Source organism: Plectropomus leopardus, chromosome 22 (assembly GCF_008729295.1).
Source record: "Plectropomus leopardus isolate mb chromosome 22, YSFRI_Pleo_2.0, whole genome shotgun sequence".
NCBI lineage: Eukaryota > Metazoa > Chordata > Actinopteri > Perciformes > Serranidae > Plectropomus > Plectropomus leopardus.
The window spans coordinates 14,100,408-14,127,537 of NC_056484.1; the positions used below are offsets into that span (position 1 = coordinate 14,100,408).

The following is a 27,130-nucleotide window of genomic DNA, read 5'->3' on the forward strand; positions in this document are numbered from 1 at the left end:
TCTGTCCAATATAAGACTCCAGGGTCTTTTTGAGGTCATAATGATGCCTGGTACCAGCTAATAAACAACCTCAGGGAGACAAAATGATCACAGAGACACATTAAACCCAAAAATATGCATTATGACTACAAAGAGACACAACCCCACCACAAAGTTTCTTTCCTAGGAGAGGTGGCGGGGCCCTTTGCATATCTGTGCCCAGGGGCCCATTGTCTCATAATCCGTCCATGAGTCCTTATTTATAAACTAAACATTTCTGTATATGAATGTGTGTGGCCTAATACATGTATAGCCTATCATTTAGTTAAGAGGCAAAAGCAAGCAAGCAAGCAAACAAACAAACAAACAAAAACCGCTCATATGGGATTAATGGGACAGATGAGTAGATTCTTGTAGTCTCCTCCCGAGCAGACTTTACGTGATGACGTCACAGTCTATATCGAAGGACGCGAGGGCAGGCGTCGGACAGCTTCTCTTGGATTTATCAAACTTAAACCAGCAGTAACTCACTTTTTCGGCCACCTTTGGGAAGAAGAGACAAGATATGAATCCTTCAGATTAAGTCGGCAGTTTGCCAGCAGTTGCGTGCTAACATTTCCAGCAGACAAGGAGCGACATTAGCTTCATTTGGCGTCGTGTTTCTCGCCACAAGGTGAACGTAAGTTCGGGATTCACTCTCCTTATGCGTCTGTTTTTGGTCTCCACCGACTTGTGAAAGCATATCTGTAGCTTTAGCAGCTAAATGCTAAAGCCTCAGCTAGTGGCTGTTTGCTACTAGCCAGGTAAAGTAAGGTGTACCCGCTGTTGAGGCTTCCTTCAACTAAATAAAAACACGGAGAGTTGTGTAAGTGAACCCAAACGTTAAACTACAGTACAGTAAAGTACAGTACTGTGCAAACGTTTAAGGCCACCTTCATCTTAAACAGCAGATATGTATACAGTACTAAAATATATCAGAATACTGATGAATAACTTCAACAGGCTAAAGTTGCAAGTATTTAGGATGACATCCTTTTCCACTTAGCATATATTCAATTATCTATGGCAGACATTATGAGATTTACAGTACCAATCTTCTGGAGTATTTAGGGTTAGGGTGCATTCAAGACATATCCAAAGCTCAATATTGATTGTTTGAGCTACCTTTTGTTATTGTTGTACACTTCCATGTTTCACATTAAATATTGACTTCAGTATGGTGAAGCCATTTTGTTCAGAGTTTTTTTTTGTGTTTTAATGCATTTTACATATTCTCTTCATTGTTTGTATCCTAACAAAGAGACTGAGAATTTTAAAGAAAACATCCTCATCGCAACTTTGCTAAAACAACAAATCTGTGGAGCTTATTTTTGCACAGTATTGTAGTTTATAGTATATCCAAACATTTAAGTAATTTAGGGACAAATGCTGGTTCAAATTTTGAAACTCTAACCTTGTAAATATTTTTACCTCTAGGCTGTAAACAGCATGTTGTCCAGTGAATGAGATAAAAATAACCCCACTGAATTTCTTACTGTTTTTCTCTTATACATTTGTCCTTAGGTCAAGAGGACATGATGTGCTGTGAAGGCTGTTATCTGCAACTGAACCTCAGAAGACTGAGCACAGAGGTGAGCCTCACTACTCTTACTATCTCCTATCAAAGATTAATAACAAAGATCCTTGAAATGATGGATGGTAGCCCAAAGTTTAGATCAGCCATTATGAAGTGTGAGCAGTATTCAGTGTGTTAAAAATGACAAGACAAGTGAGTCCTGAGTGTATTTATGGTGTTTTATAACAGTCTTGTTCTGGTCATGGCTTCAAGGTTTCAATTCAGAGCTCATTTAAACATGATCTACTGCAGAAAAAAAACAGAATGAGATGTTAAATCCTAAAAGATTTCAGTCCTAGTCGATTTAGCGACAGCAAGTTTGATTTAACACAACACTAGACAGTCAGAAATACAAGAGGAGAGCAGCTGGTGTACCTGCTAAACAAACTCCTGTTGTTTTTATAAAGAGATCAGTCAATAAAATCCTCAACTACAGCTCAACTGATTTCGCGCTCCAAACAGGGGATGTAGTTTTCATCAGGACACAGTAAACTTGGTTACCATGCTGAAAAGTTGGAGGTTAACTGTGGCTTGTTTCATTACTCCCTGAAATTTGTAAAACTGACCTTCTAACCAAAAAGAAATGCAGAAAATGTCTTGTTTTATAGACACAATTTTTGATTGCTGTTGTCGGTTAGTACAATGCGCATGACTGCTTCACAATAAAAGATCATGTTGAGTCAGTTGGATAATTTAAGTGTGAGGTGGCAGCAGCAGCAAATATTTAGTTTCTGTTGGCAGTGACATCTCTGATACTCAGTTTGGAGAGCGAACAATAAATAGTCAGGCTGTATCATAACCCCAATTTGCTTGGGAACATTATTGGTATAGAGTACATAGCATTTATAGCATTTTAATCAAATATACTGGCATCATCCCTTGGATATGATTAGGCGTGGGAATCACCAGAGGCCCCATAATACTTTATTACCATAATACTTAGGTCACAGTGCAACATTTTTGCAATTTTTAAATGTTTTGTGATGTGCTGAGTATTAAGATAACATATATTGTGATTTATTATCTGTAAATTGTGTCACCAAAGAAAAAAAATGTCAGCATCTGTTTTATCTAAACAGGTAACGGTTTAAAGATGATGTTTCTCACTTCAGTAGTTTTTATTGCAGCAAAATGTATCTAGTGGACTGAAAAGGGAATGGATTTTGTTATTCTAGTGGGCTACCAAAAGTTTAATTTGTATTTGCAGTATTAATAATTTATATAATAAGAAAAAGCAATATGTGACATCTGTGTATGGATACAATACTGCAACTCAAAATGCCACAATACTATGCTGTATCGATTTTTACCCAATAGGTATGACGCTCAAGGCATTTACATAATAACATTCATCATAACATGGGGTTTTGATTTCATGATTTCACCTCCCAGTTTCTTAATCGTACCCCCCAGTGTTGAAATGAAACCCATGCCCTTGTTAATGCATGTTATTTATTGACTTTATCCGTATATTGGAAATCCTACAGTGTATGGATGATTGGTTAAAAATACATCAGCCAAGTGAAAAAAAGGTCAGAAACTTTCGAGAATGACGATCGATACTGCAAAACTGTAATCCTCACCCTGGACTTAGCCGGACTGTTCTTTCTATGAATTTTAAAGTGGCTACACATGTAACCATCAGAGAAGCTGCACTTTTCACTTCCTTCTTTCACTCTCCTGCTGCTGCATTGATCCCCAAGAGGAAACCCTGTAGTGCCCGTACAGGATTGAAGCCATGTAGTCCGATTTCTACGCTGAGAGCTTTCAGCAAAGTAGAGGCAAAGTGACTTCTGCCTGCCGAGACTCAGACTGCTGCAATAATGACTTTTTTCCTTTAGTACATAGCCTTTACAGACAAAGTAGACACTTTCAGTGAAAGCAGGTTGTTGACTCAGAGTCAACTAAACAATAATGTGGCTTTTAGACTAAAAATGTAAACAGCTATAGAAGGGAAATGTTCACTTTATTAAATGTGCAAAAACAAATTAAAGTTAATTGAAACACTCCATAATGACCTCACATACCGTTTTAAAAATGGAAAAGATTTTATAGAAAACGGCTGAAACTGTTAAGCAACATATAATTTACTAATCAAGAGGTAATAGTTTAAGCAGCACTGTCACATAGATCAAGTATGGAAATTACATTGCAGCTGCCTAATGTGCTTTAATGAAATCTCAAAAAGAACCACTTTAAACTGGCGGCACAAAAAGTACTTTAACCAATAAAACTGAGAAATGAATAAAGCCCTGAAACATCTTTATATTAGATATTAAAATGCATTCCTTGTGCAGCAGAAGTTTGTGAAAATGTAAATCTAAGTGAAAACAAAATAAAAAGCTTAGATGTTAATAAGTACATTTCCTTGGCTTTTCCTATTTTCAGCCCCAATCTTCTGTTTCAATTTCCTATTTTCTGTGTCCCAGTTTATATTCAAGGGGAAAACTGCAGTGCTGCAAAAAATGCCAAGGTGATTATTCTCACTATCTGTTCGGATCTACCTGTTGTAATGATGATGATATCCTGAGCTCAAGTTGTGCAACAATAATGCAGTGTTGTGCAGAGTTCACACTCCAATCTGTGTTAATGAAAAGCCTATAAATGCAATCATGGTGTGCATTCAGGCAGCATATATGTATCTGCAGCTCTGAGGCGCAGTATAGAGGTGTAGTAAGTGTCCAGCAGTGCACCGGGCCAACCACCTTGAGGTAGTTATACAGGAAAAGATGATGTGCCTGGAATGAAATATTTGCATTTCAGGACCTGATCTTAAATCCTGCGTTTTGTCACAGTTTTAATGATGGTACCCTCGCTGAGCTCAGGTTGCATCGTATCAGTAGTGACCCTCGTGGGCTGAATTCTGGTGACACCTTCCAATCTGTGTTAATGAGCCGACTCCACTCTGTCTACGGGTCACGGTGATATTTACAGAAACCGTTGTAGCGGCAGATATCCACGCCTCCCCGTGGCGCTCCCTCGCCTCATTTGCATAGCTTTCAGACTTCCCTTTCTCACTCTCCCTCTTTCACCGCTCTCGCTGTGCTCCTCCATGATCGACAGGCTCCTTCGCACTTCTCTTCAGTTTGTGTCGCACATGTTAATTAAAGCCTCTAATTAGCTTTCCCCACTAAAAGGCCGCATTAAATCAGAGTTGGAATGGCAAATGATTCCTGGCATTAGCATAATTGTGTTTTTGAAGTGTAAAGATTTGGGCATTAGGGATGCTAGCACGCGTTTTTGTTTCAGTGATTTGTTGTGTTTGGGGCTCGGGGCCCATGGGGCCACTGGAGGTTGGCTGTGTGGGTTTAGGGGCCCCAGGACCCTACAGGGGCCACACACTAATGAGGCCTGCTCCTCTCTGATGGAGCAGATACAGGAAAAACAAACCTGTGATGTGGTACCCTCAGGTGGTCCTGAGAGCCTGGCAGAGCGGAACAGGACGCTGGTGGTGTGTGTGTGTGTGTGTGTGTGTGCATGTGTGATTGTATGTGTGTGAGTAAGAGAGAGAGAGACAGACAGATAGATTTAGGGAGGAGACAAAAGGCAAATAAAGTTATACTATTTTTTTTAATATTACCAGAGATTGGCATGTACCCTGCCTTTTGCCCAGTGTGTGCTGGGATTGGTAGAAGGCTCTAGTGACTTTAAACAGGCAAATATGGAGGAAAAAAAACTAATGAAAAGATCGAGTAAATGTAATGATCACTGTGCATATTTTCACATGGGACCACGCGAAAATGATGTAATGAAAAAAGCTATTTATTTGGCTTTAAAACTGAATATAATAGGTGATATGAGACTGTATTTTAAAAAGAAAACATTAAAGTGGTATAAGGCTTTATCCGAGTAAATATTAATAGCTGTTTTTCAGTTTGTTGTTGACACCTACAGGACATGATAAAGCTTTTAGCTTCACATAAGACACTTTGTAATTTACAGTTTTTATATGTGGTGGTCAGGATGACACAGTAGTCCAAAATTATAGTTTTACACAGGAAATTATTATTTTTATTTTATTTGGTTTTTTTTAAACCCGGTTATTAGGAGTGCAGACTGCAGTTACAAACTCAGGGATAGCGTGTTCATTTACGCTTGTTACAAACATTGAGTCCTTTTAAAAAGTTTCTGTTTTTTAAATGCAAACAGTCTTTTTTCGTTTTTTTTTTTTTTTTAAACTTTGAACATAGATGGCAAACCACCACCACTGACAAAGTGCTGGTATTTTATGTCTTAGGAGAGAGAACAGGCTGGTGGGGAAGGGGGGAATAGTGTGGACCACACTGTCGTTCTTAATTAGAGTTGCAGCGATATACCTGTTTCAAGGTATACCGTGACATCAAAGTTGACAGTTATCATACCATATACATTTTCTTATCTCTGGTATTGGAGAAAAAAATCAATCAGATGGAGAATCTCTCCTTCATATGCGCATCTCCTTTTCTGGACTGGCTTTTTAAACATACTTCCATTAAAACAGTAGTGTAATGTTTCAATTATAATTTTTTTTTTCAACAAAAAAAACCAAACTTCTGTTTCCATTCTTTTATGGCCAATAGTATCTGATAATAATAACATTAATTGTGTAATAATGTATACCGTGATATTTTCTGAGATGATTATTGTATAGTGAAAATACTGTTGCAGCTCAATTTTTAAATTATTCAACTTTCAAATTCAACCCACAGGCGCTTCAAATTTCAGTTAATAAAACACTAACAAACGATTCTACACAGTACAAGTATGATACACTGCTGAAATTTATGGAGGTGTGAGTGTTACCTACAGATAGCCGTCTCTGCGTAGACCCGCAGAAATGTTGATGTGTGAACTATAATTATCGCCCCCGATAGCCTTATATGTGCCGATCAGCTGTAGTGTGACATTTCCATCCAGGTGAAATGGTTATGACTGTAGTATTATTGTGCTGACCTCCTTGTTAGTGTTGGTGAACACAGAGCCTCTCACACTGCAGGTCATGTCCTCTATTACAGTATGATACACCTAAATTTACTATTGATTAGTGCTGTCCACATCCTCAGCTCTCAGACACGACTGAAGCTGTCACCGTGCCATGAATCGTGCCTCAGGGTAGACATGATGTACTTTTCAGGAACTTCCTCTGGGCAAACGCGCTCACTGACTACTGTGGCTAAATTATTCAGGGTGAACTTGTCTACCCAAAGGCACAGTGGTGGAACAGTGACAGTTTGGGGGTTGTGTGATAGCTGAGAGTGTTGTCATATGAGTTATTATTGAACCAGCCAGATATATACCACAATGCAGCATATTCCTGCTCCAGCCTTGAATCTGCTCCGGGCATGAAAACCCATTAAGATGCATTGGAGGAAGCAGAGCTGAAGAAATGATGTAAGGAGGAAGAGGCTGCAGACTGAATTATCACCACTTATGCACAAGGCTACTTTTAATTTGATTAATTCTAATTAAATGATTTCTTTTGTGTCAGCAGTCAAATCACTTCTGTTTCTTAAAAAGATTACAGTTGATTACATAAGGACAAGCTACTATGTTCCTGAAGTGACGCATGAAATTATGCAGAATGATTTTTTTAATGGCATATAAGAATAGCAATATGTGTTTTTTACATGTGAGAGGAGGAGCAAGAGGCAGAAAAACAGCAAGAAAAGAAAAAATAGAGAAAGCAAGAGAGAAGGTGGAGGAGGAAGGAGAGAAACAAACAACAAGACAGAAAGTGTGAGAAATATGGAGACTGCAAGCGGCGCCAGACTCTGTTTGGAAGTCTAACATTCATTATGTCTGTTTCACTGATGCTGGTCGTCAAAACGCAGTAGGAGATCTCAGCCAGTCAGCACAGAAACCAAGGGCACTGCCAGAGGCTTGATTTACACAACAAAAACACATTTCACCCTATGTGACCAGGACAGGACTTTTTGTTTTTTGTTTGTCAAAGTTTTGCCAAGTATTGTAGGTGATGCTGCCAAAAAGGAAACATTCTTGTAGTACGAGCTGTGATTGTTGGCCGTTGTTCTCTCTCTACATCTGCGCTCGTTGCATCGGTGCTGATTGGAGATCCAACTAATGATGTCAGCAGGTGTAAAGTTATGAGTTTAAAGGGACAATGCCAAAAATTCCTGTTCTCCCATTACTTGTGCTGTTTCTCAAACTAGATGTTTTTGGTGTGAGTTGGTGAGTGTTGGAGATAGCGGTGGTATCTGAAAACCTCAAAAGCCATGTCATATTTCCTAAATCATGACGTGGTTAGTCAGGATAAGACCTTGTTGTGAGCAGTTTCATATGGGAACTATTTTCTTACTATGGAACTACACTTGCCAACTGTATAACCGTGCAGAAAGAATAGATGAGAGGCTCATGCTTGTGACAGAGCGAGATGAAAACATTAATGGCGTCCTCCATGGCTGAGCTGTAAAGTTAGTCAGTTCAGTAATAAGGTGAGCTAGCAGTAGATGCACACTTCCTTCTGCATAGTGATACAGTTGGCAGGTGTACTTGGTTAGAAAGGAAATAGTTTCTACATGAAACTGCTAACAACAATGTCTGTGGATTATCTTGAGTAACCAGGTCATGATTTCTGGAAAGTGTCATTGCTGTTAAGTTTATTAAATGTATTATTTTTTTTATTCTTGCCAATTTGAGCACCACAAGCAGAGTACCAAGTAGTTTTATAATATTAGAGAAAAGGCAGAAATCTCTAAAGCTGATATCTCCAACACTCTGCAGCTTACAGTAAAACAATCTAGACTGATAAATTGTACTACAGGTAAAAGGAAGAATACGTATTTTTAAATTTGAGGTGAATTCTCTCTTTAATCAAGTTGCTATGAGATGCTGAGGTTATTTCTAGAAAAGAAGAAGTGTTGCTTAGCATTGCACAAAGCAGAAAATCACTGCAAGTTGAACTGAATAATTGCTTTTATAAACAGTAATGTACCACTTTGTTATGAAAAACAGAACAGCAGCATGCAGCTGGAAAAGCACATGCCATGTAATTAGAATATTTCTTGTTTGAATGTGCTCCTCTCTTATTCTGCTTCTCAATTCAAATTCAAATTAGCTTTTCTGGCCTCAACAGTTATGTTAATACAGTGCTGCCAAAGCAGGTTGTACAAAGTTTAAAATGTAAATATAAGGAGGAGACAACAACCGCAATTTAGGCTTTTCAACCAATTTACACAACAATTATGGGAAGACATTAGACACATTCTCATTTTCGATTTTCATTTTGATGAATTAGTTGCACAACAGCCAGTCTTTGAGTTTACAACCAGGAAAACAACAACTCTTAAGTAAAAGCTTTCCTATCAGTAGACCTGATCTGATGTCCTTGATGAATTTAACCAACCATGATATTATCTTTGTGAGGCTGTACTTATAGTAGAAACAGCAGTGCTTTGAGCTGAATGCTAACACCAGTATGCTAACATCCAAAGGTGATGAGTCCCCGCTACAAGTTAAGCAAAACAAGTCAAGTCATTGCTCAGTTCAGGCAAGTAACAAGTCACGTCATGCTAAATTCTGATAATCTAGGAAGCTAATGTTTGAGCAGCCAATAAGCTAACAAGTTATCTTAAAAAAAAGACATTCAAATAACTTTTTTCGTGGGTTGTGTTGTGATGATTGAAGGTGGATGTTGTGGTGGTTGTGTCTTATAAACGCGATAGCCCTCTCCATGATCTCTGCCTCACGCATTGGCCTTTTCTGGTCTGCTGAGACCTAATAGGCTGCCGCAACAACTCACTAGAAATTACTCCACCAAATATACATTTATTTCATTGAAAAAATCCTTTCTTGTCATGTGTCTCAAGTCATAAGTCAAGCCTCAAGTCAGTCAAAGTCAATTAATCAGTTTTAGTCAAGCAAGTCACAAATATCAAGTTTCTCGAGTCATTTGTTAATATGTGCATAGAAAAGTGTTGTACCAAAATGTCATGGCAATCCATTCTGTTGGCAAGGCATTTTACGTGAAACCAAAAATGTCAAAAGTCACCAAAGTCAGATTTTTTGCAGGGTAACATGAATGTCTGTACAAAGTTAAGACCAAAGTGATGGACCAACCAACTGATTGATGTTGCCATCTGTAAAGCCACGGCATTGACATGGCTAAAAATAATGTTGATTTATGCCTCCAGTAATGAATTGTTAACATTTAATTAATGCACAATTTGCTATATGAACACTTGCATATTCTGCTGTACATTTCTGACAGACAGGTAGTGGTTAAAGCATGAGGTTTACACTGTCACAGGTCTGTGTTTCATTACACTTTAAATGAACCATGGAGTGCTTACAGGTGTGCGTTCATTAGCTGTTATACAGCAGCTTGGAAAGTGACTCTGCAAACCTGAACTGAGGACAGAAGCAATCTGTTCAGTAACCAGAGTAAAAAAAACTTCATCACAAGTCAGAGATCTATTTTTGTGCTTTATGCGAGAAACTTAACCTATACGACAAACGAAAAAACTCATTACCCAAAGTTCAGTGTATAGGTCATTTCTGATTATAAATTATCATTTTATCAATCAAGCACCACTGGCCTTTAAAGGTGCTCTCATTTATTTTGTGTTACTAATTCTATATTGAGCGAATGAGGCATATTTTTTTAGTTTAACAGAAATGCTGATTATAAAGTCCCAGAAGATGGGGAAAATAAGCAGATATTTGAGAGTAAAGTGTGTGTGTGTGCACTTTTGAGAGAGTGACAGACAAGCTCGACACAAACAAGCCGATGACAAGATGACAGGAGCAAGAACAAACTGATATTTTCATTAAAAAAAAATCCCGGGGCCTCATTTAAGATAGGGAGGGGGCGGAGGGGGCTCCAAATATCACGACACAAATATGACAGGTAAACACACGCTCACACACACACAGGAACACACACACACGCACACCCTCGGCAGCCCTGATTGAGTGTAAGTGTCTGCGTCGGCGGTCAAGGTCAGCTGATAATGGGAGAGATTGAGGACAGGGTGAGGCGGCGGGGGGGTCGGCAGCAGTCTCAGGTAATGAGATTTACGACCCTGAGCTCTCACTGCAACCCCCCCACTACACCACTACACCCCCCACCCCCCACCCCTCGCCTAACATGATTTATAGATCTAATAGACGTCAGCGCTCCCGCCTCAGATAGAGGCTTCACATTATCACTGAGGGAAAGTCATCCGTTCAACAGGGCAAGAATACAGAGACAACTCTACCAAGATGTCCCCGTCCGTCTGTGTGTGTGTGTGTGTTTGTGTGTGTGGGGGGGGGGCACGTGCATAATCAACGTGTATATGCACGTGCTGGCATCATTCACATTCTTTACAATATTTTGTCATAGAGTTGAGGAAAGTTACTTTTGTAAGTAATATACAAACGAGGATCTATTGTGCTCATTTCCAGGTTCATTCTTGTGTTTTGGTTTTCTACCAGAACATGTTGACATGCTTTATGCTGTCTTTGCTGGAACACCTGTAATCTCCCTCTGTCTGAAACACTCCATTTTTTAGCGCGTCTCTTTTAGTTCCCTTACTGAAAAGGCCAATCTGCTCTGATTATTTTAGTATTTCTGGGTCTTCTGTATTTCGGCGTCTCTACATCCTCATAGTATAAATGCCACTGGCTTTATATAGTACAGTGGCACTTTCAGTCTGATCTCACTCCCAACTCATCAAATACTGGGGTGTGGTCATTTGCCTCTGTGTCAGATACCGACATACTACACTCAATTAAATGACTGTGAAGGCGTTGTAATGACTGACTCACAAAAAATTATCGCTGTTCCCCCTTAGCACTACAGAACTTTTGAGCGTGTTGTTTTGGTGCGCTCTCACCGCTCTTATCATTGTCATTTCCAGCAAAAAGCTCTAATAACGAGACTCTACACAACGTGCCCAGCCCAGAACTTTTAAAAGACAAAGTTAGCAACTAGCTGGTGAACATAGCAAAGCGTTTAGTAGCTAAAGAATCGCATATTCCCCTCAGGATTCGGTGGAGACCAAAACAACAATAAGGAAAGGGAATATCGGAGATGGTCAGAAACACAGATCGAAATAAATGCTGAAATTGTTCCCTGTTGGCAATTGTGTTAGAAGCAAGTGCAGTTTAACAACAAAACTACACAAAATAACCATCACTAGTGCCACTTTGAAAGCAACAAATGCAAAATGTATCAACATAACAAGTTGTTCTGGTCTTGTGTTGACCCCTATGCTGGATGGTAATGGACGGTCAAAATTTTAGAAAAATTGACATCAAGTTTGCCCAAAAACAACCCTTGTAAGAAGAACCACCAACTAAATTCAGTATAAAAAAATCAAAATTTTACATTTGACTAGTAATAATTTAATATGTTTCTTTCAATGTTATCTCTTTAGATTGTGGTCTGATTCCAACCATGCAACCCTGGTGGAAAATCCGAAATTCCACTTTAGTTTTACAATGAAAAAGTCAAAATTAGATGAGAAAAAATATTAAACCTGAACCTTAACCTCATTAGAAACTATAAAATTGATATTACAGATGGCATGACTCCTCAGTTGTAGCCATAGCCCTGCCAATACGTATGTGTTCTTATTGGTTAGAAGTCCAAAGCAGGATGACTGGGTGCGTATTTCCATTTAAATGATGATTTTTACGTAGTCACGTGTTTGCAGGACATTCCTTTGTTTCAGTCCTACTAGCAAACGTCTTCACATGTCGAGATGTTTTTATCTTTACGAAACACTTAACAGTCTCTCTTAAAAGAAACATTTGTTTGCTTAATGTAACAAATGTGAGTAAAACTGCAGCAAGTACAGTCCAGCATGAAAATGAAATTCCAAAGCAGATTGCAGGAATTAAAAAAGGGAACATAGAGGGCGATTAGCTGCCACACAGGAGTAATGGGATTACTGTACTCTAACATGCCACCCTGCATGCTGTTCTGCTCATTGTCCTAACACTCTAAACAAAATGACATTCAACTGAAACAACACGCGAATGATGCCATTGTTCCAGTACGCTGCACAAGCCAGCGGAGGCACAGCGGCAGTAAGGATGGAAGCCATTGAACTCTCTGCTCATTACCAGTACAACCTCTCCTAGAGTAGCAAAACAGCATTCAGTGTCTGTTCAGCTCTGTTTACTGATGCTTCTGCTAAAAGAAAAACAAAAAAAAAATAGACCCAACAATATGGTGACAGCCAGATTGCCTCCCAATAGATGTAGTGCTAATATTTGCTCTATGCCTGCTGTACGTGTTGAAAAAGATGGGAGAATGGATTCGGAGCACAAGCTTACACACAAAAACACATACGAACACCCCCTTCAGTTGTTTGTTCTTATGCAGTCTCCCTTCTCGGTGTATTCTGAGAATTAAACCAATAAGCCCCCCTGCTAAGCCCAGCCCAGTAGTTATTGATGTGCTGCCTTTTTATTGTCTGGAAGCTTATTCTGTTCATATTCACTGTGTCTGCCTCTGTGCCAAGAAGCAGTTACTTTAAACAGACGGACACTGAGGGGCTCGGAGACACGAGAGCAGCTGTGGAATCTGAGGCGAAAAATATGTTGTAGATATCACATTAATGCTCTGATATCTGTTTAGGGCTTGGGCATTTTCTTGGATTCTTCAATTGCTTTAAAAGTGTGCACATAAATATTTCACAAGGACAAAAAATTGAAGGATAAACCTTCTGAAGACATATTGCAACCGGCCGACAAGAGTTTAAAGCTAAAACTGACTGAAACCAGTCTGAGGGGCATTTATACAACCATATGTAAGCTTTATCCAACACCGACACACACCTTACCTCTTTTACACCTAATATTGTTTAACTGTAAGCATTTGACAAACAGTTTTATTGACATCGTCTTGACAAATTCATATGTTTTCAGTCAGTGTATGGAGGAATATTCGCAGCTCATTTGAATAAAAATTGCAATATTCTGGCACGGGAAATTAAGTTTAAAACTCAGCCTCTATGCCTTCATTTTAGTATCTCATTTTAAAATAATTTACTCTATATTACTTTGTCTAAATATGAGTCACACTATTGAAATAGCAGGCCAGAAAATCATTATTCCTCTTCTTAAACACCTCCTTATATAGTACAGTTTTATTTGGCAATTTCTTACGTCAAAAACAGTTAAGCACAGACTGTAAGACTATCTTGTTTGACAATTAATACTCATTTAGACTGAGGATACTTTATCGATTCCTGGGGGGAAATTGGGAGGAAAAAACTATATATATATATATATATATATATATATATATATATATATATATATATAGATATATATATATAAAGGAAAATATATATACATAATATAAATATCAGAAAAATATCAAGCAGATGTGTTGGATAAGAAATGAAAATAAATGACATATGTACAAATGTTTACATAAGAAATATGAGAAATATGTTTAGATAATTACTATAATTACTAAATTTGATAAGTAATTAGCAATTAGCAATAACATTGTGCTATTACTGTCTTACCAAACATGCAGACATTCAGACTGCATTACATTGCAAACTGCAGTTAAAATTAACAGCTGTTGACTTCCACTGAATTTAAAACTAATCTAAAATGTATCGCAGTAGAGTGGGTGAAAATGAAAAGGCAAAGCCATCTATGGTGCAGTACAAAAACAAGAAGAACTCAACTCCCATGTTGGATAGCTAAGTTGTTAATTTGTGTTGATTTCTCATAAGTCTTCTTGTTGTTATTAATTAATACAATAAATCCAAAAGACAATAATAAGAATCATAATGGGTGTTTTTAAGGGGCGGGGGGATTGTTACCAGGGGATACTTGCCTCGGTTCGGCACTGCACAATTGTTCACTTAAAGAAAATTAATTTTTTTTTAACTGTATTTTCCATAAACACTCTTGTTTTACACACATTTTACTGTGGATCCTGTTACATATGTAGATTTTGTACTTTTCACATTTTGGTTAATTATTCAAATATCAATTCCTACCTGCAGAGATACAGAGTAATTAGAGAGGGGTCAGAACATAAGGCATACTACATTTTCAAAAATATTCCCCGGAGAAGGCATAAATCTCCCATACACCAGGAAACTGCCCTTGTACAGATTATTTTGACAGTATTTGTGTTTGATTATATATATGAGAGAGGAGACAGGAGTAACAACGAGAAGTTCTGCTCTTAAGACTTTGCATTTACATATTAGCTAGACGCCTCAGTGAGCTGAGTCACCTGCTGCTGCTTCCTCCCGCATGCCTCTGAAATCATATTGTCTCATCTCTCCCAACTCATTTTATCTCATCACACCCACTGTCTCTGTGTGGGTGTGTGTCGGTGCTCAGGCCCAAAGGGAAGTTTGTCACTTTGATAACAGGTGGGATAAGAAGTGCAGTCGGGCAAAGACACAAAGCAGCTACTAAACCACAAAGTTTTAAAGTAAATTAAGCAGAGCTCTCCGTATTTTCTTCCGAGATTTCAGTAACAGTGTTATTTAAGGCAGTCACACACAGGAACAGTTTGGATGTTCTTATTAATTTTGTTTATTTGTCTGCCACTCAGCTCTTTTCACCTGAAGTTACATTCTCGCCTGGAAGGACAATAAATAGTGCTGTTCAAGTGCCTCCACAATTTTCAGCTCAATAGAGGAAATGCACTGTTGATTTCTCTGCGGTGTCTCGGCTGCTTTATTAGCAAAGAAAGGAAAAAGGGGCTTTTTCCCTTCTGTTTGTACCTCTGTTGGTGAAAAACAGTCTCCTGAGCTTCACGCAGTGTATGAATATCTGGAGGTTACAGAAGTAATCAACATGCAGTCCGGAAGGGAGGAAAATAATAAAACTTAAAGGTGATGCCGAGGACAGCTTTCAATTCTGGTTTGACAATACGGTGTAATACTCTTGGCATTTTCGGATCATGTTCTCTCCTGCATACGGCAATCTCTAAATATGCATTTCTACAAGGCTGGATCTTTTGTAAATTTCACACTGATTTTTCCCCCGTCTCGTACCAGGACTTCACTTTGGATGTGCAGGCTAAAATCAACCAGATTAATGGACACACTCTCACTAAAAACCACAGCCAGCCACTTTCAACACATTCAAACAAGTACAGTAGCAGCACTTCAGTGCTAAAACATTACAGCTTTGTTTCAACACAGAGGAGGGCGAGTGTTGCCAGAGAGAGCTTAAAATGGCTGCTGAAAGTCAGAATACTGGAGCTGAACCAAGCCCAGCAGACGGTGGACAGGCTTGCCGTTGGATGGCTGGGTTCGAAGGCAGCAGCTTGTTAGGGTGGAAATGGATTAGCGAGAGGCACAATGGGAGTCTTAGGCGTGTCTGCGGTGTTGTGTTAAAGCCCTGCCTACGTTGCCCGGGCTGCTAGACTCATTTATGCCCAGCGGTGCATGCAGCAGCCAACTCTCACACACAGGGCTTTTCTAATTGCCATGGTTTCTTCTGTGCTTGCAGCGACAGCCTTGATTCGGCATCCATCAAAGCCGTGAATTAACCTGCGGCGCTGCACAATTGTTCTGTTTGTCACATGCAGCTGGTAGAGGAATTATTTCACTAACACTGTTGTGTTACATTGTGGGAGACACTGTAGTGAGTTTTACAGTGGAACCCAGAATTTGTGAGGTTTCCCCTCATCTGCAGATAAAAACAGCCCCTTATGTGATCCCTTTTAAAATAGTTTCTGTATTTTTGGCCATGGTATTTAGGGCATGACTACTGCTGGTCCCCCCCAACGCCATCGCCTGAATAAATGTTGGAATTGTATAATGCTTTTTTTTGTGACATTTGTTCATTATTATCCAGCAGATATTTTGAAACATTACATTTCAACAGTGCTGTGGTTAACGTGTAATTATATTTAGGCACAAAAAACTACTTGATCATAGAAAGAAAATATCATGTTTTGGCTTGGAAAAATGGTTTTGCTGCCACAATCAAGGCTGAAAAAGCTTGCCAAAAACACCACGTTTTGTTGTTTGTTGGTCCCGAACACTGGTTTGCAGTGGTCTGTAGCTTGGCAGCTGTCCTGCTTAGGTCTCATGTCATCTGGCATTCCCTCCACCTCACAATGACAAACTCAGCATGTAAACATATAATCAGAACGAGTAATCATACAGGAATAATTAACGATTATTCAAACAAATAATCAGCCTTTAGAAAAAGTGTGAAATGTGCAAATGAAATGTACATGGTTTGCAGAAATGTATAATGTGAATATTTTTGTCTGACAACTGCGCTGGTAGATGTAAAGCAGGGTTTACGCTTGCTTGGGTGTGCAAGCCAAAAATTATGTCATTGCATAATTTGAGTGAAGCATGACGGTTCCGCAAGTTGTTGCACAGCTTGATTGTGCACTTCTGAATTTTTGTAACTAGCTGCCTGCTGCATGTGCGGGCATTTTAGACAGGACTGCAACAAATGCTGACAAAAGCAAATAAATAAGTAAAATGAAACGTTGTCACAGGATTTTAGAAAGAGCCAAAATGTTTTAAATACTTCACAACATGAGATTAAAAAAAAAACAACTTCATTGGAGTAGTAATATTTTGCCTACTGAATCAAATTGTTTACAGGATATTCAAACTTTCAACCCTTGTTTTCATTTTAATACATTCGTTTTTTGACTCCTTTCGTTTCAAGGATTGTAAGGTTGAAAAAAAAAGTATATCCAGTAATCTTTGATATGATTTTATGGTGAATCACAGTTCCTCCAAGGGTTGCATGTTTGATTGATGCTGATGGACACTTGTTGACCTCTTGCTTCTTCACAGAAGTTTCATTTGTATGCGCCCTAGCATTTTAGAGAATACTGCAACGAACAGCGCGTTGAGCAAAAACTGCTTTGTGCACGTTCCTGCCACATGTGCCATGTGTGTCTGAAATCTGAGTTTATTGCTCACTGTAAAATACACTACTGTACACTTCACTAATCATCCTGACTTAAAGCTATTTACTAAAGCAATCAATAATCGATAACACTTTACAATTAGGGACACAAAATTTTAAGTAGTCACCAGGAAACAAATGAGGAATGAATGAAGGAATAACAGCCAGTGAACTATCAGGTAACTCCTCATCAAATTTTACAGAGTAGCAAATGTTTAGTTAATGATTAATTAATTGAGAAACAAGTGAGGTCCTAATCGAAAACCTGGAAACACCTTGATAATTGATGAACCATTAATTCATTATTTTATCAGATTATTAATTCATCATTAAGTGCAATCCTAATAAATACGGACTATGGAACAATAAAGTAGACAATGATGATTTACTAAAGTAATGATTGGTTCATGCATTTGTGAATGGACACAAAAATATTAACTTCAAAATGATGAATGGATTTAAAAATGTTTTTTTGTGCACGCTGAGAGTCTATGATGACAGCTGTTTACAAACAGTCCATTATTCATATGTTTGCTCCTCAGAAATAACAGACTGTAGAGTGCCGTAATTGACCAATCAAAATTGAGTATTCAACAAATAATTAGTAGGGAATAATGTAAGAGTCGGTATTTAATGGCTTTTTTAAAAAGCAGATGGTGGAAAGATGACAGTTAAGCGCTTGTGGTTAGCACAGGAAATGTGTCTGAAATGAAAAAAAAAAACCAAACAAAAAACAGCGCCACCCACAGAAACTCATCAACAAATCATGTCTATCAATTATTTATACCTTATACTTATTAGTCTGTGAAGAGACACGTCGGCCACACATATAGACAAGCAACCATTTATCCCAGACGGAAAATACATGCTGATTTGCCAGCGGAAGGTGTAAATATTAATTAATGATGGCTGGATTCAGTTTAGCTTGGAATAGAGCAGAGTGATCATTAATGTTATTGTAAAGCCTGTGCTTTACTTACCATGACAAGTCAAAATGTCTGCTGTGAGAACGACCTATTTACACTCACATTCAGACCTGCAAGCAGTGAACTGAATCTGCATGTCTTTGGACTGTGGGAGAAACCCAGGAGGAACTTAGCAGGCAAACTCCACACAGAAAGCTCATCAAAGGAGAATCCACAGAGAAAGACAGCGCAATAGTGGAGGCACCATGTGACTGACAGGTGAACTCTGAGAACTGCAGTGAAAAGATACCACAACAAAGATATTGCTACAAAGAAAAATGCTGGATATTGCTAAGCCTAATGGTCCCGAAAAATACACACCAGTGCCTGTCTAATGCCAGCAAATGTATTCAGTACTTGTATGTTAAGGGATGCATTTAAATATGTCATAAAAACAGCAAAACCAACAGTGAATTCATCTTCCAAACAAGTATTTTCCCTGCATCCAAATGTTGATAAAAATATGTTTTATTCTCGTGTGCCACAAACTTCCAGTGTCATCCAAATACTTTTAAACTAACATCAGCGAACCACACTGTTGCACTTGGTAACATGTCCCTTCATTGCAATGAACATGGGAACTGCAGTTTAAGTCCAACACTTGGTCCCGATGCTGTAAATACTCTCTAGTGCACTAAATGTGTATTAATCCACAGCTGAAAATAGACAAGAAATGCACTATTTTTTCTAGTTTTAGGAATATTAACTTAAAACCTCTGTGCCTCTAGACTTTTTTTTAAAGATAGAATTATACATTTGTCATCCTTTATTTGAAATTAACATCCTTAGTAGGAACAACCCAGTGTCACTCCAAACCATAGACTGAATATAAAGATGGACAATGTGCCTTTACTTTATCCTGCTGTACAAAAGTGAAACAAGAATATCCCGCATACAGCTGCTGCCATCTTGTGCTGGTGACATCATTCAGAGCCAGAGTTTGCGTATATATAGCAGTTTCCGCAGTGTCAAGTTCCCAGCCAGACACCCGTACGCCCAATCGCAATCAGCACCGGTGTGATAGAGATTGCACCAGTTGGCACACACAGCTATCAATCATGTAAAATCCCCTTTTTATAATATCAAACTTTATGACAAAAACAAACCCTTAAACATACATCGCATCCTAAGAACTACCTAAAATGACAGAAGCCATCTTTGGGGAAAAAATGTATTTGATGTGTGGTGTGAGTTTTAGTTTGCCTCATGTTCCATTTACTAACTTGCAGGTGGCAGGCTTTATGACCTATACTGCAGCCAGCCACCAGGGGGAGATTGAGATGTTTTGGCATAACTTTTGGGGAGCTGTCACGTCGTCCATCTTTTTTATACAGTCTGTGCTCCCAGCTCTCCCAACTGCATCAAGTGGCAGTATTTTTTAAGTTCAGAGCAACTGCCATAATAAAAGTCGTGAGAAAGTCTGCACAGGTTGGGTGGGAGGGGAAGTGGATGAGTCACGCTGCTGTTTGTGTCCCATGTGAAACCAGAAGTGTGATAGAGATGAATTCACTAGGATGCTAGTTTGATAGTTTGATAGTTGCTCTAAGGATGCTCTAAGCACACACACAACAGGCATCCATCCACTCGTTACCCCTGGAAAAACACGTAGACTAACAATAGATCTTGCCGTCAGGAAGTATGACATCAACTACGTCAAGTGTGCGAGGACCAGAAAATTCAGAAAAACTCAAAATTGCACAAGGTTGGGGCGCCCATTTGCTCTCCTGGTAGAGCGTGTCAGCTCCATGTACAGAGGCTGCGTCCTCGCCATAGTGGCCGCGGGCCGACTTCAGCCTGCGGCCCTTTGCTGCATGTCATCCCTTCTCTTTAACCCCTTTCACGCTTTGTCTTATCGCAAGAAAGGCAAAAAGCCAAGACAAAAATCTTTTTTAAAAAATGTACAAGGTCTTGACAAAAGTTATAAAAGTGGGAACTGAAATCAACAGACTTTCCTCTAAAAAGTCATTAAGTTGTTTTGACATCAGTGTAGTGTGGTAGTTTGTGTAACATACTATGCTGGTGACTAGCATACTTTAGATTGGTAACAAGTGTACTTATTTTAAGCCAAACCATGATGTTTTTTTCTAAACCTAACCACATTTATTTGCCTAAAGCTAAAGTTTTTACCTCTGTTTTGAGTTTATTAGACTATAGATTTAGTGAGCAGAAACTAATGAGTGTGAATTGACTTGCCATCCCTGAGCATCAAAAACTGATGCTGGAGGGGAACCTTGAGTGTCATTTTTGCTGTGTAGAGGGTTAAAGAAATGTCAAACTGGCGTATTTATAAGTGTTTCTTTGTGTGTTACTCTGCTAAAATCAGTCAACGCCAAACGTGTGTGGTCATGGCTTTAGTTTTGCGCAAGTGCAGCCTGTATAAATGAGGATTGACAGGCCCCTAATGCCCTCTGCAGCGAATAAATGGATAATCGAGAATCCTGTTGTGACGCCCCCCGTCCTGTGTCTGAGATGAGACACATAGCCATCTGAGCACTCGATGACACAGCCAGAGATTGATTTTGTGCGTGTGTGTTTGTGTGTGTATGTGTGAGAGGATGACAGAAAAGATGAATTTATTCTCTGACTTTCATAGTATCAGTCACACTATTTACATATTCATTTCTCATATCATAATGCAGTGACAGTGATGTTATTCTGTTGCTGCCTCCATGGTGTCAGTTTTGCATTTGTGCTTTTTGCATATACGGTGGACCTCGAAAGAGCAGGCTGTGATACATTTTGTGAGATTTGAATTGAACTTAAAACCCTCACATTGTGGCATCACTGCTCGTGTACCCACTCAAAAATAGATTTATGTTTAGCAAGACGAACTGAAAGAGCTGCAACTAATTATTTTCATCAACGAATAATCTGTTTTAGTTATAAGTGCTTCTACAATTTCATGAAAACTGGCCATCTCCGTCTGCTGAGCTACTAAATATACCCTGTGGGGCAATTGTTTTGTCAACTTCTTAAAAAATGAATAACCTGTTTGAAAAAAAAAACTGTTAAAAAAGCGTTGTCCAGGCAAAAGTCCAAAACCTTGACATATTCAATTTATAATTATACAATACAGACAAATGCAGTGGATATTCGCATTTTTTTCTTTGAGTAACAGGTAGGGAAGAAGAAAATTAACAAATATAACATGCTAATTTTCAAAAGAAGTGAAGAAAAACATCACTAATAGAAATAAAGATATTGAAGAAAAAGGAAAGGAAGAAGCAGTTTGTCATCCATGCATTACATCATTGTCTCCTATAAGTTCCGTTTACATACACATAATTTGAAACTGCAAATACATTTTGACGGAAACATAATACAGAACAAATCATGTTTTCTGACATAATGACAAAATGTTGCTGGTTAACTTATCTGGCAAATCGTTAATACATTGACACTGAATGTATCTGCAAAATGTTCACTAACAAACTATTTCAGTTGTTTTCCTCCAAAATATCAATCAGACTGCTGATGCATGGGGCCCAGAATTTGGTGCTATGTCCCTGACCCTATCTAAAGCGTTTTTGTTGCCCAAACATAAGACAGGGGTTTGGACGCAAATCCGAAGTTCTGGTGTCAAGGTTTTGAACTTTGCTCATCCTCCATCCTCCCCAACTGTCTCCTTCTTAAGCCTCTTACAGTACATGAATGTAGTGTTTGTTTCCTGAAAGAAACGTTCTTTATGAACATAATCCAGGCAGCAGTTGTTTTGCGGAAACAATGAAATTAAGAAATACTTAAGAAAACAGTTAAGTAACATACAAACATCATTTCTAGGAGACAGGGTTGGTGGATTAAATAACAGTCAAAGTAATAGTACAGTGCATTACAGTGGTTTCTACAGATCCAAGCTAGATCCCACAGCTTGGCTGTCAGGCTTAAGGTCATCTCAGTGACCATGTAGATTCCCAAATTTGATGAAATAAGAAGGTTTTGTTTTTCAGAGATGTGTAAAAAGTCTCAAACAGAATAAACGTGTTGGCATTTGCAGCCATTGATTCAAAGAACTTGCTTTACGTGTATTCCAAAGGCGAAATATAGATTTTTGGGTGCGATGCAGTAGAATATGCAATGAATGAAAAAAACACCAATGCAAAAATAGCAGTGGTATTTCATCATGATTACCCTGCACACACATTAAAGCAACTGCACTCACCTTTAAAGTTTGATGCAATTCTCTACTTGCAGGAAACAGCCGAAAAAAATAAAATTCTTTTCAAGGCAATACGCAGACAATACTGATGAGGGTCAAAGCAACAACACAGAGGAAACAGTTTAAACAATTTGCAATCGTTGGATGAAAAACAGACATTTTTGAAATCAAGAAAAGGATGTTAACTCTCTTTGCCTGTGATGGAGAACGATAGAGAAGTGTAATGAAATAAAAGCCAGGCAGAGGAGATAGACTACTGGGCCAGTCACGTCTGTCCGCAATGCACTTATCAGGTGGGGATTTTCTGGAAGTGTCAGTCGGTATAGGAAGCCTTCAAGGCTCTCGGGGAAAGGGGATGCTGCGGTAGTGACAGGGCTATCTGCCTCTGACAGCCCAAAGACCTAAAACCGGATGGCTGGGAGAGATAAGGCTCTGTCGGCACTGGACACACACAAACAGACAGGACACACACACACACACACACAAACACTCACACACACACACACACACACTCACTCACTGGATGCTGGTCCCACAAACACACAGCCAAACACTGGCATTCACTTTGCATTAACAAATTCCCCATTGCCTGACCACTCGCTCATTCATTCACTCATGTGCACTGACACACGCTCATGCATACATACGCACACACATCCCGGCTCCCGGTCTGCCAGCCAGCGCGGCTTCCCATTAGCTGTGGTGCAGTGTGCTGGGTGAGGAGCGCTGGGGCGAGAGACATCAATTTGCTTCCTCTAATGCGCTCGCTGCCCCCACAAGACATATTGATTATTTCTTCCCCGCAAAGCGACAAATAGCAATTTCGGGGGCATAATGGAGATAGATGGTTGGTTTATAAGAAGCCCCCAAAGAAAAGTTGTAAGGGGGTGGAGGGCTGGGAGGGGGGAGGGGGTGAGGAGGAGACAGGGGGATGGGGAATGCTCTTCCTCCTCCCACTCCTACTTCCCACCTTCCGTCTCTATCTCTTGAGTTGTAACTTTCTACCACCTCCGCCTTATTCCATGTCGCTTTCAAGAAAAATGCAGTTAAAGGAATAAAAGTTGAACAAATAAAGAGGGCGTAGTTGAAAAAAAAAGAAAGAAATGTAGTGAAAGATGGGTGCATCTCGGAGAAGGTGAAGGTATGGCGAGGCTTTGGGGTGCGCAGATGTTGAGGCGCGCCACCAATGCACATTCATTACGAGCCTCCTCCTAGGAGCGTCGCCTCCTCCCGTCTTAATGGTTGTACTGCAGAGAGCAGCTGCTGCCGCAGTGTTTGCTCTGCCTCGCCCTCCGTCTGTTACATCTACTTCATATCCCCCTTGTTAGCATCAGTGTGACTGATCCGTGGGTTGCTCTTATGGTGAGATCATGAATATTTGATTCTCAGTACGCTGCAGGTTGACTCATGACATTTTTGAAGTTCACTTTAACAGGGTTCCCACAGAACATTAAAATGTCTTAAAATGCATTAAATCAATTCATCCAAAAAATAAGGCCTTTATTGGTATTAAAATGTATTAAATCATATTTCAAAAGTCTTAAAATGCTAAGACAGAGAGAAAAATGCTATGAATCTTTTTTGACATTACATAGTGAAATCTCAGCATTAATATTAATAGGCCTATTTCTTTATATTTTTTAAAGATAATTTGCTGAATTTAACACCACTTGTATACATTTACTGTATCCAGTCAAATAAAAAAGAACAAGCTTTTAAAAAAACACATGATAAAAAAACAAAAAATGTTTTATCTTGCGTAAATATCTTTTAGCCAAAAAAAAAAAAAAAATTCCCAAGTAAGTAAGTTGGTTTTTTTTTAGTATTGGTTATCGTGAAATTGGTCTTAAATTTGACCTCAAGTTAGAGAAATAGAAAAGTCTTAAAGTCTTAAATCTAACTCGACCTAAGTTGTAGGAATCGTGTTGTAAGTTGTCATATGAGTTCAAGGACTGATATTTAGACTGTTATAGTTAAAAGGGTTGTTGTGTTATCTTTACAAGCCTCTTTTACTACATCATAGGTCCAGATGAATTCTCTGAATTAAGTGTCACGCTGTTTTTCATGTTTATTCGCTGCAGTCTTGACAAGAAGGCGGCTGCTTTTAAATCTCAGGACAGCTGAGACCTATAGATTTTGAAACAGTGGACATCAGTATCATCACGTTGTCTGTTTGCTTTGAAAAATGGGCTTTAGAGCCAACAAGAGATTCCATAAAGAAATTGTAAAGTCAAACTTTTTAACATTAGTGTTGAGTGATTTTGTACATTTAATCCAGATTTGATTTGTGCATCCGTATCTGCCTTCATTCATTCCCGGAAATGTTCCTCTTACTTTATCCACCTGCTATTTTTGACAGACTTCCACTATAAACTTGTCTTCTCCTCCAGACAGCTTGCAGTGTTCACACTGTTATATAACGCTCTGGCTGATTTGAGGTAGCTGATAGCTGCCAGCTGTAGAAGTCAGTGTTGCTGCAGACACCAGGCGGTAAATGAGGTAATACGTGTCTGCGGCTCATCACATGATGGACTGATGGGAAGTGTTGCACAATTGTTCAGCTGTACACACTTTTTCTCTCAAAAGATGATGTCTGCTTGTGATAACTCCATGATTTAGTGAGTTGTAGAAAATTAATGGACTTTTTGAGATTGGGAGAAACCATTCTCACCTACAGTAGCTGGGACAGACATGCTGGTGCATAGCTTCTAGAAGCACAGAGAGACCCAAAGTGTGATAGCATGAGCTGCGTGTTATGTGAACAGATGGTTTAAATTCAGGCGCACACACCCTGAGGGAGTTAGTAAGTAAATATTTGACTGTTGGTACTTAAGATGAAAATTTCAATTTATGTAGACTCTGCTCTGGCACAAACTGTATGTGGGTATATTACTGTTAAATCAAGTGTTACATTAGTTCTAATAAAATGTTAATCTGCCAATCAATCAATACCATATGGTTTGCAGGGAGGTCCAATTTTACAAGAAAACAAGCCATGTTAGCGGCTCTGTCAAGCTGCACTCAGCATTTCAGCAGCTAACAAACTCAATCTGACAATGTCAGCCAAATGTTAATGTATTGATGTTTATGCCACATTCATACAGTATAATGAAGACAATAATTATTAGCTGCAGAGTTGGAAAAATTGTCCACATCAGCCTCTTACAGTCACAATATCTCCCAATTGGTGAAAAACCTACAAAAATATCTACAAAATCACTCCAAGCCACCATTTAAGGCATCTTTGTCGTAACAGTAACACGATTGATAAAGCAAACGTAAAAGAATTAAAAGTGGCCAAAATCTTTATTTTTCATGGGAACATTATATCACCACAATGAGAAAGATGTTGCATCTGAATCTGCAGCATCCCTGTGAGCTCTCTAGTGAGTTTCAGCTCATTGTTTATCTGTTTTGCCTGCGACTTTTGGTTGACTCTTACTGCTGTGATAATGCCATTTTTGGCCACACAGGTAATGTTCAGCCTTTTAGTGAAAAAGCTGTACATTACCAACCTGCTCAGCAGCAAACAACAGAAATACACAGTTTGCAACTAGCTGGTGAACATAGTTGAGCATTTAGCAGTCATACCAGATATTTCCATCAGAAGTTGGTGGAGACCAAAAACAGAGCTATAAAATAGTTGCTTCAGGCTATATCTACACTTTTTATACATTATTATTTTTATTATTGTTATTACTGTTATTGCTTTGTTGATATTATTATTTTCATTATCATTATTATTATATTTTAGCTAAGTGTCCACACTATTCCAGCTTTTGGAACCCCAAAAATGGAGATATTAAAAAGGCTGCTGACACTGTGTTAGTTTGAAAACTCCAGGGTTGCGTTTTAGTCTGGACAAGCAACATCGAAGATTCGGAAATAATGACACAGATACCCATGTTCTCATTGGGTCTCATCACTCATGATGTGTCAAGTCAAAACATTAAAGCTGGGTCTTACTTACATTACTTTTGTGATTTTATCCTTCTTGTTTGGGTACTCTTTCCATCGCCATGGGCCTTTTCTGCTCTAATATGTCGCCATATTGCTTTCCAACACCCAATCTGTTTTTGGCCACTTTGATCGCCTTATACTCAGGTGTTGCTCTCATCAACAGTTCCATCTCATTGACGGTTCAAGCATAAAAATCTCTGGTCTTACTTTTTCACCAATACTGCTCTTCCTTCATAGATTTTCTATAACTAAGCAAACAACCATAAAGTGCTGAAACGCTTGCATGTACGGAGATCGTTTTTGTTTTACAACTAAAACATAATAGTGTGGGTGTGGCCTCGGTTTCAGAGTCTTGGTATTGTGCATGTGGACTCACTGTACCACACTTGCATGACTAATTGAGACACTTAAATAGAACAGAGACATTGTTAATGTTATTATTAAGACTTGCGCTTTTCCTACTATGTCTGGTCAACATGTCTGATGTAAAGATACCTATTGTGCATCAAACAGACACACTGTAGAGTTTTAATATCCAGTTGAAAGAGCGTTTATCCACAACCATCATTTGTTCATGATCTATTTTACAACCACAGAATT

At 38.9% G+C, this 27,130-nt stretch overlaps 1 long non-coding RNA gene across 1 annotated transcript in view; it reads left to right on the forward strand.

The window, feature by feature from the left end:
* Positions 1-504: 504 nt before the first annotated feature.
* The window catches only part of LOC121961179, a 48,083-nt gene continuing 21,457 nt past the window's right edge, over positions 505-27,130 (forward strand). The window contains exons 1-2 of the long non-coding RNA XR_006107030.1: positions 505-658; positions 1,543-1,610. This is a non-coding gene — a long non-coding RNA (uncharacterized LOC121961179). The remainder of the gene's footprint in view (positions 659-1,542; positions 1,611-27,130) is intronic.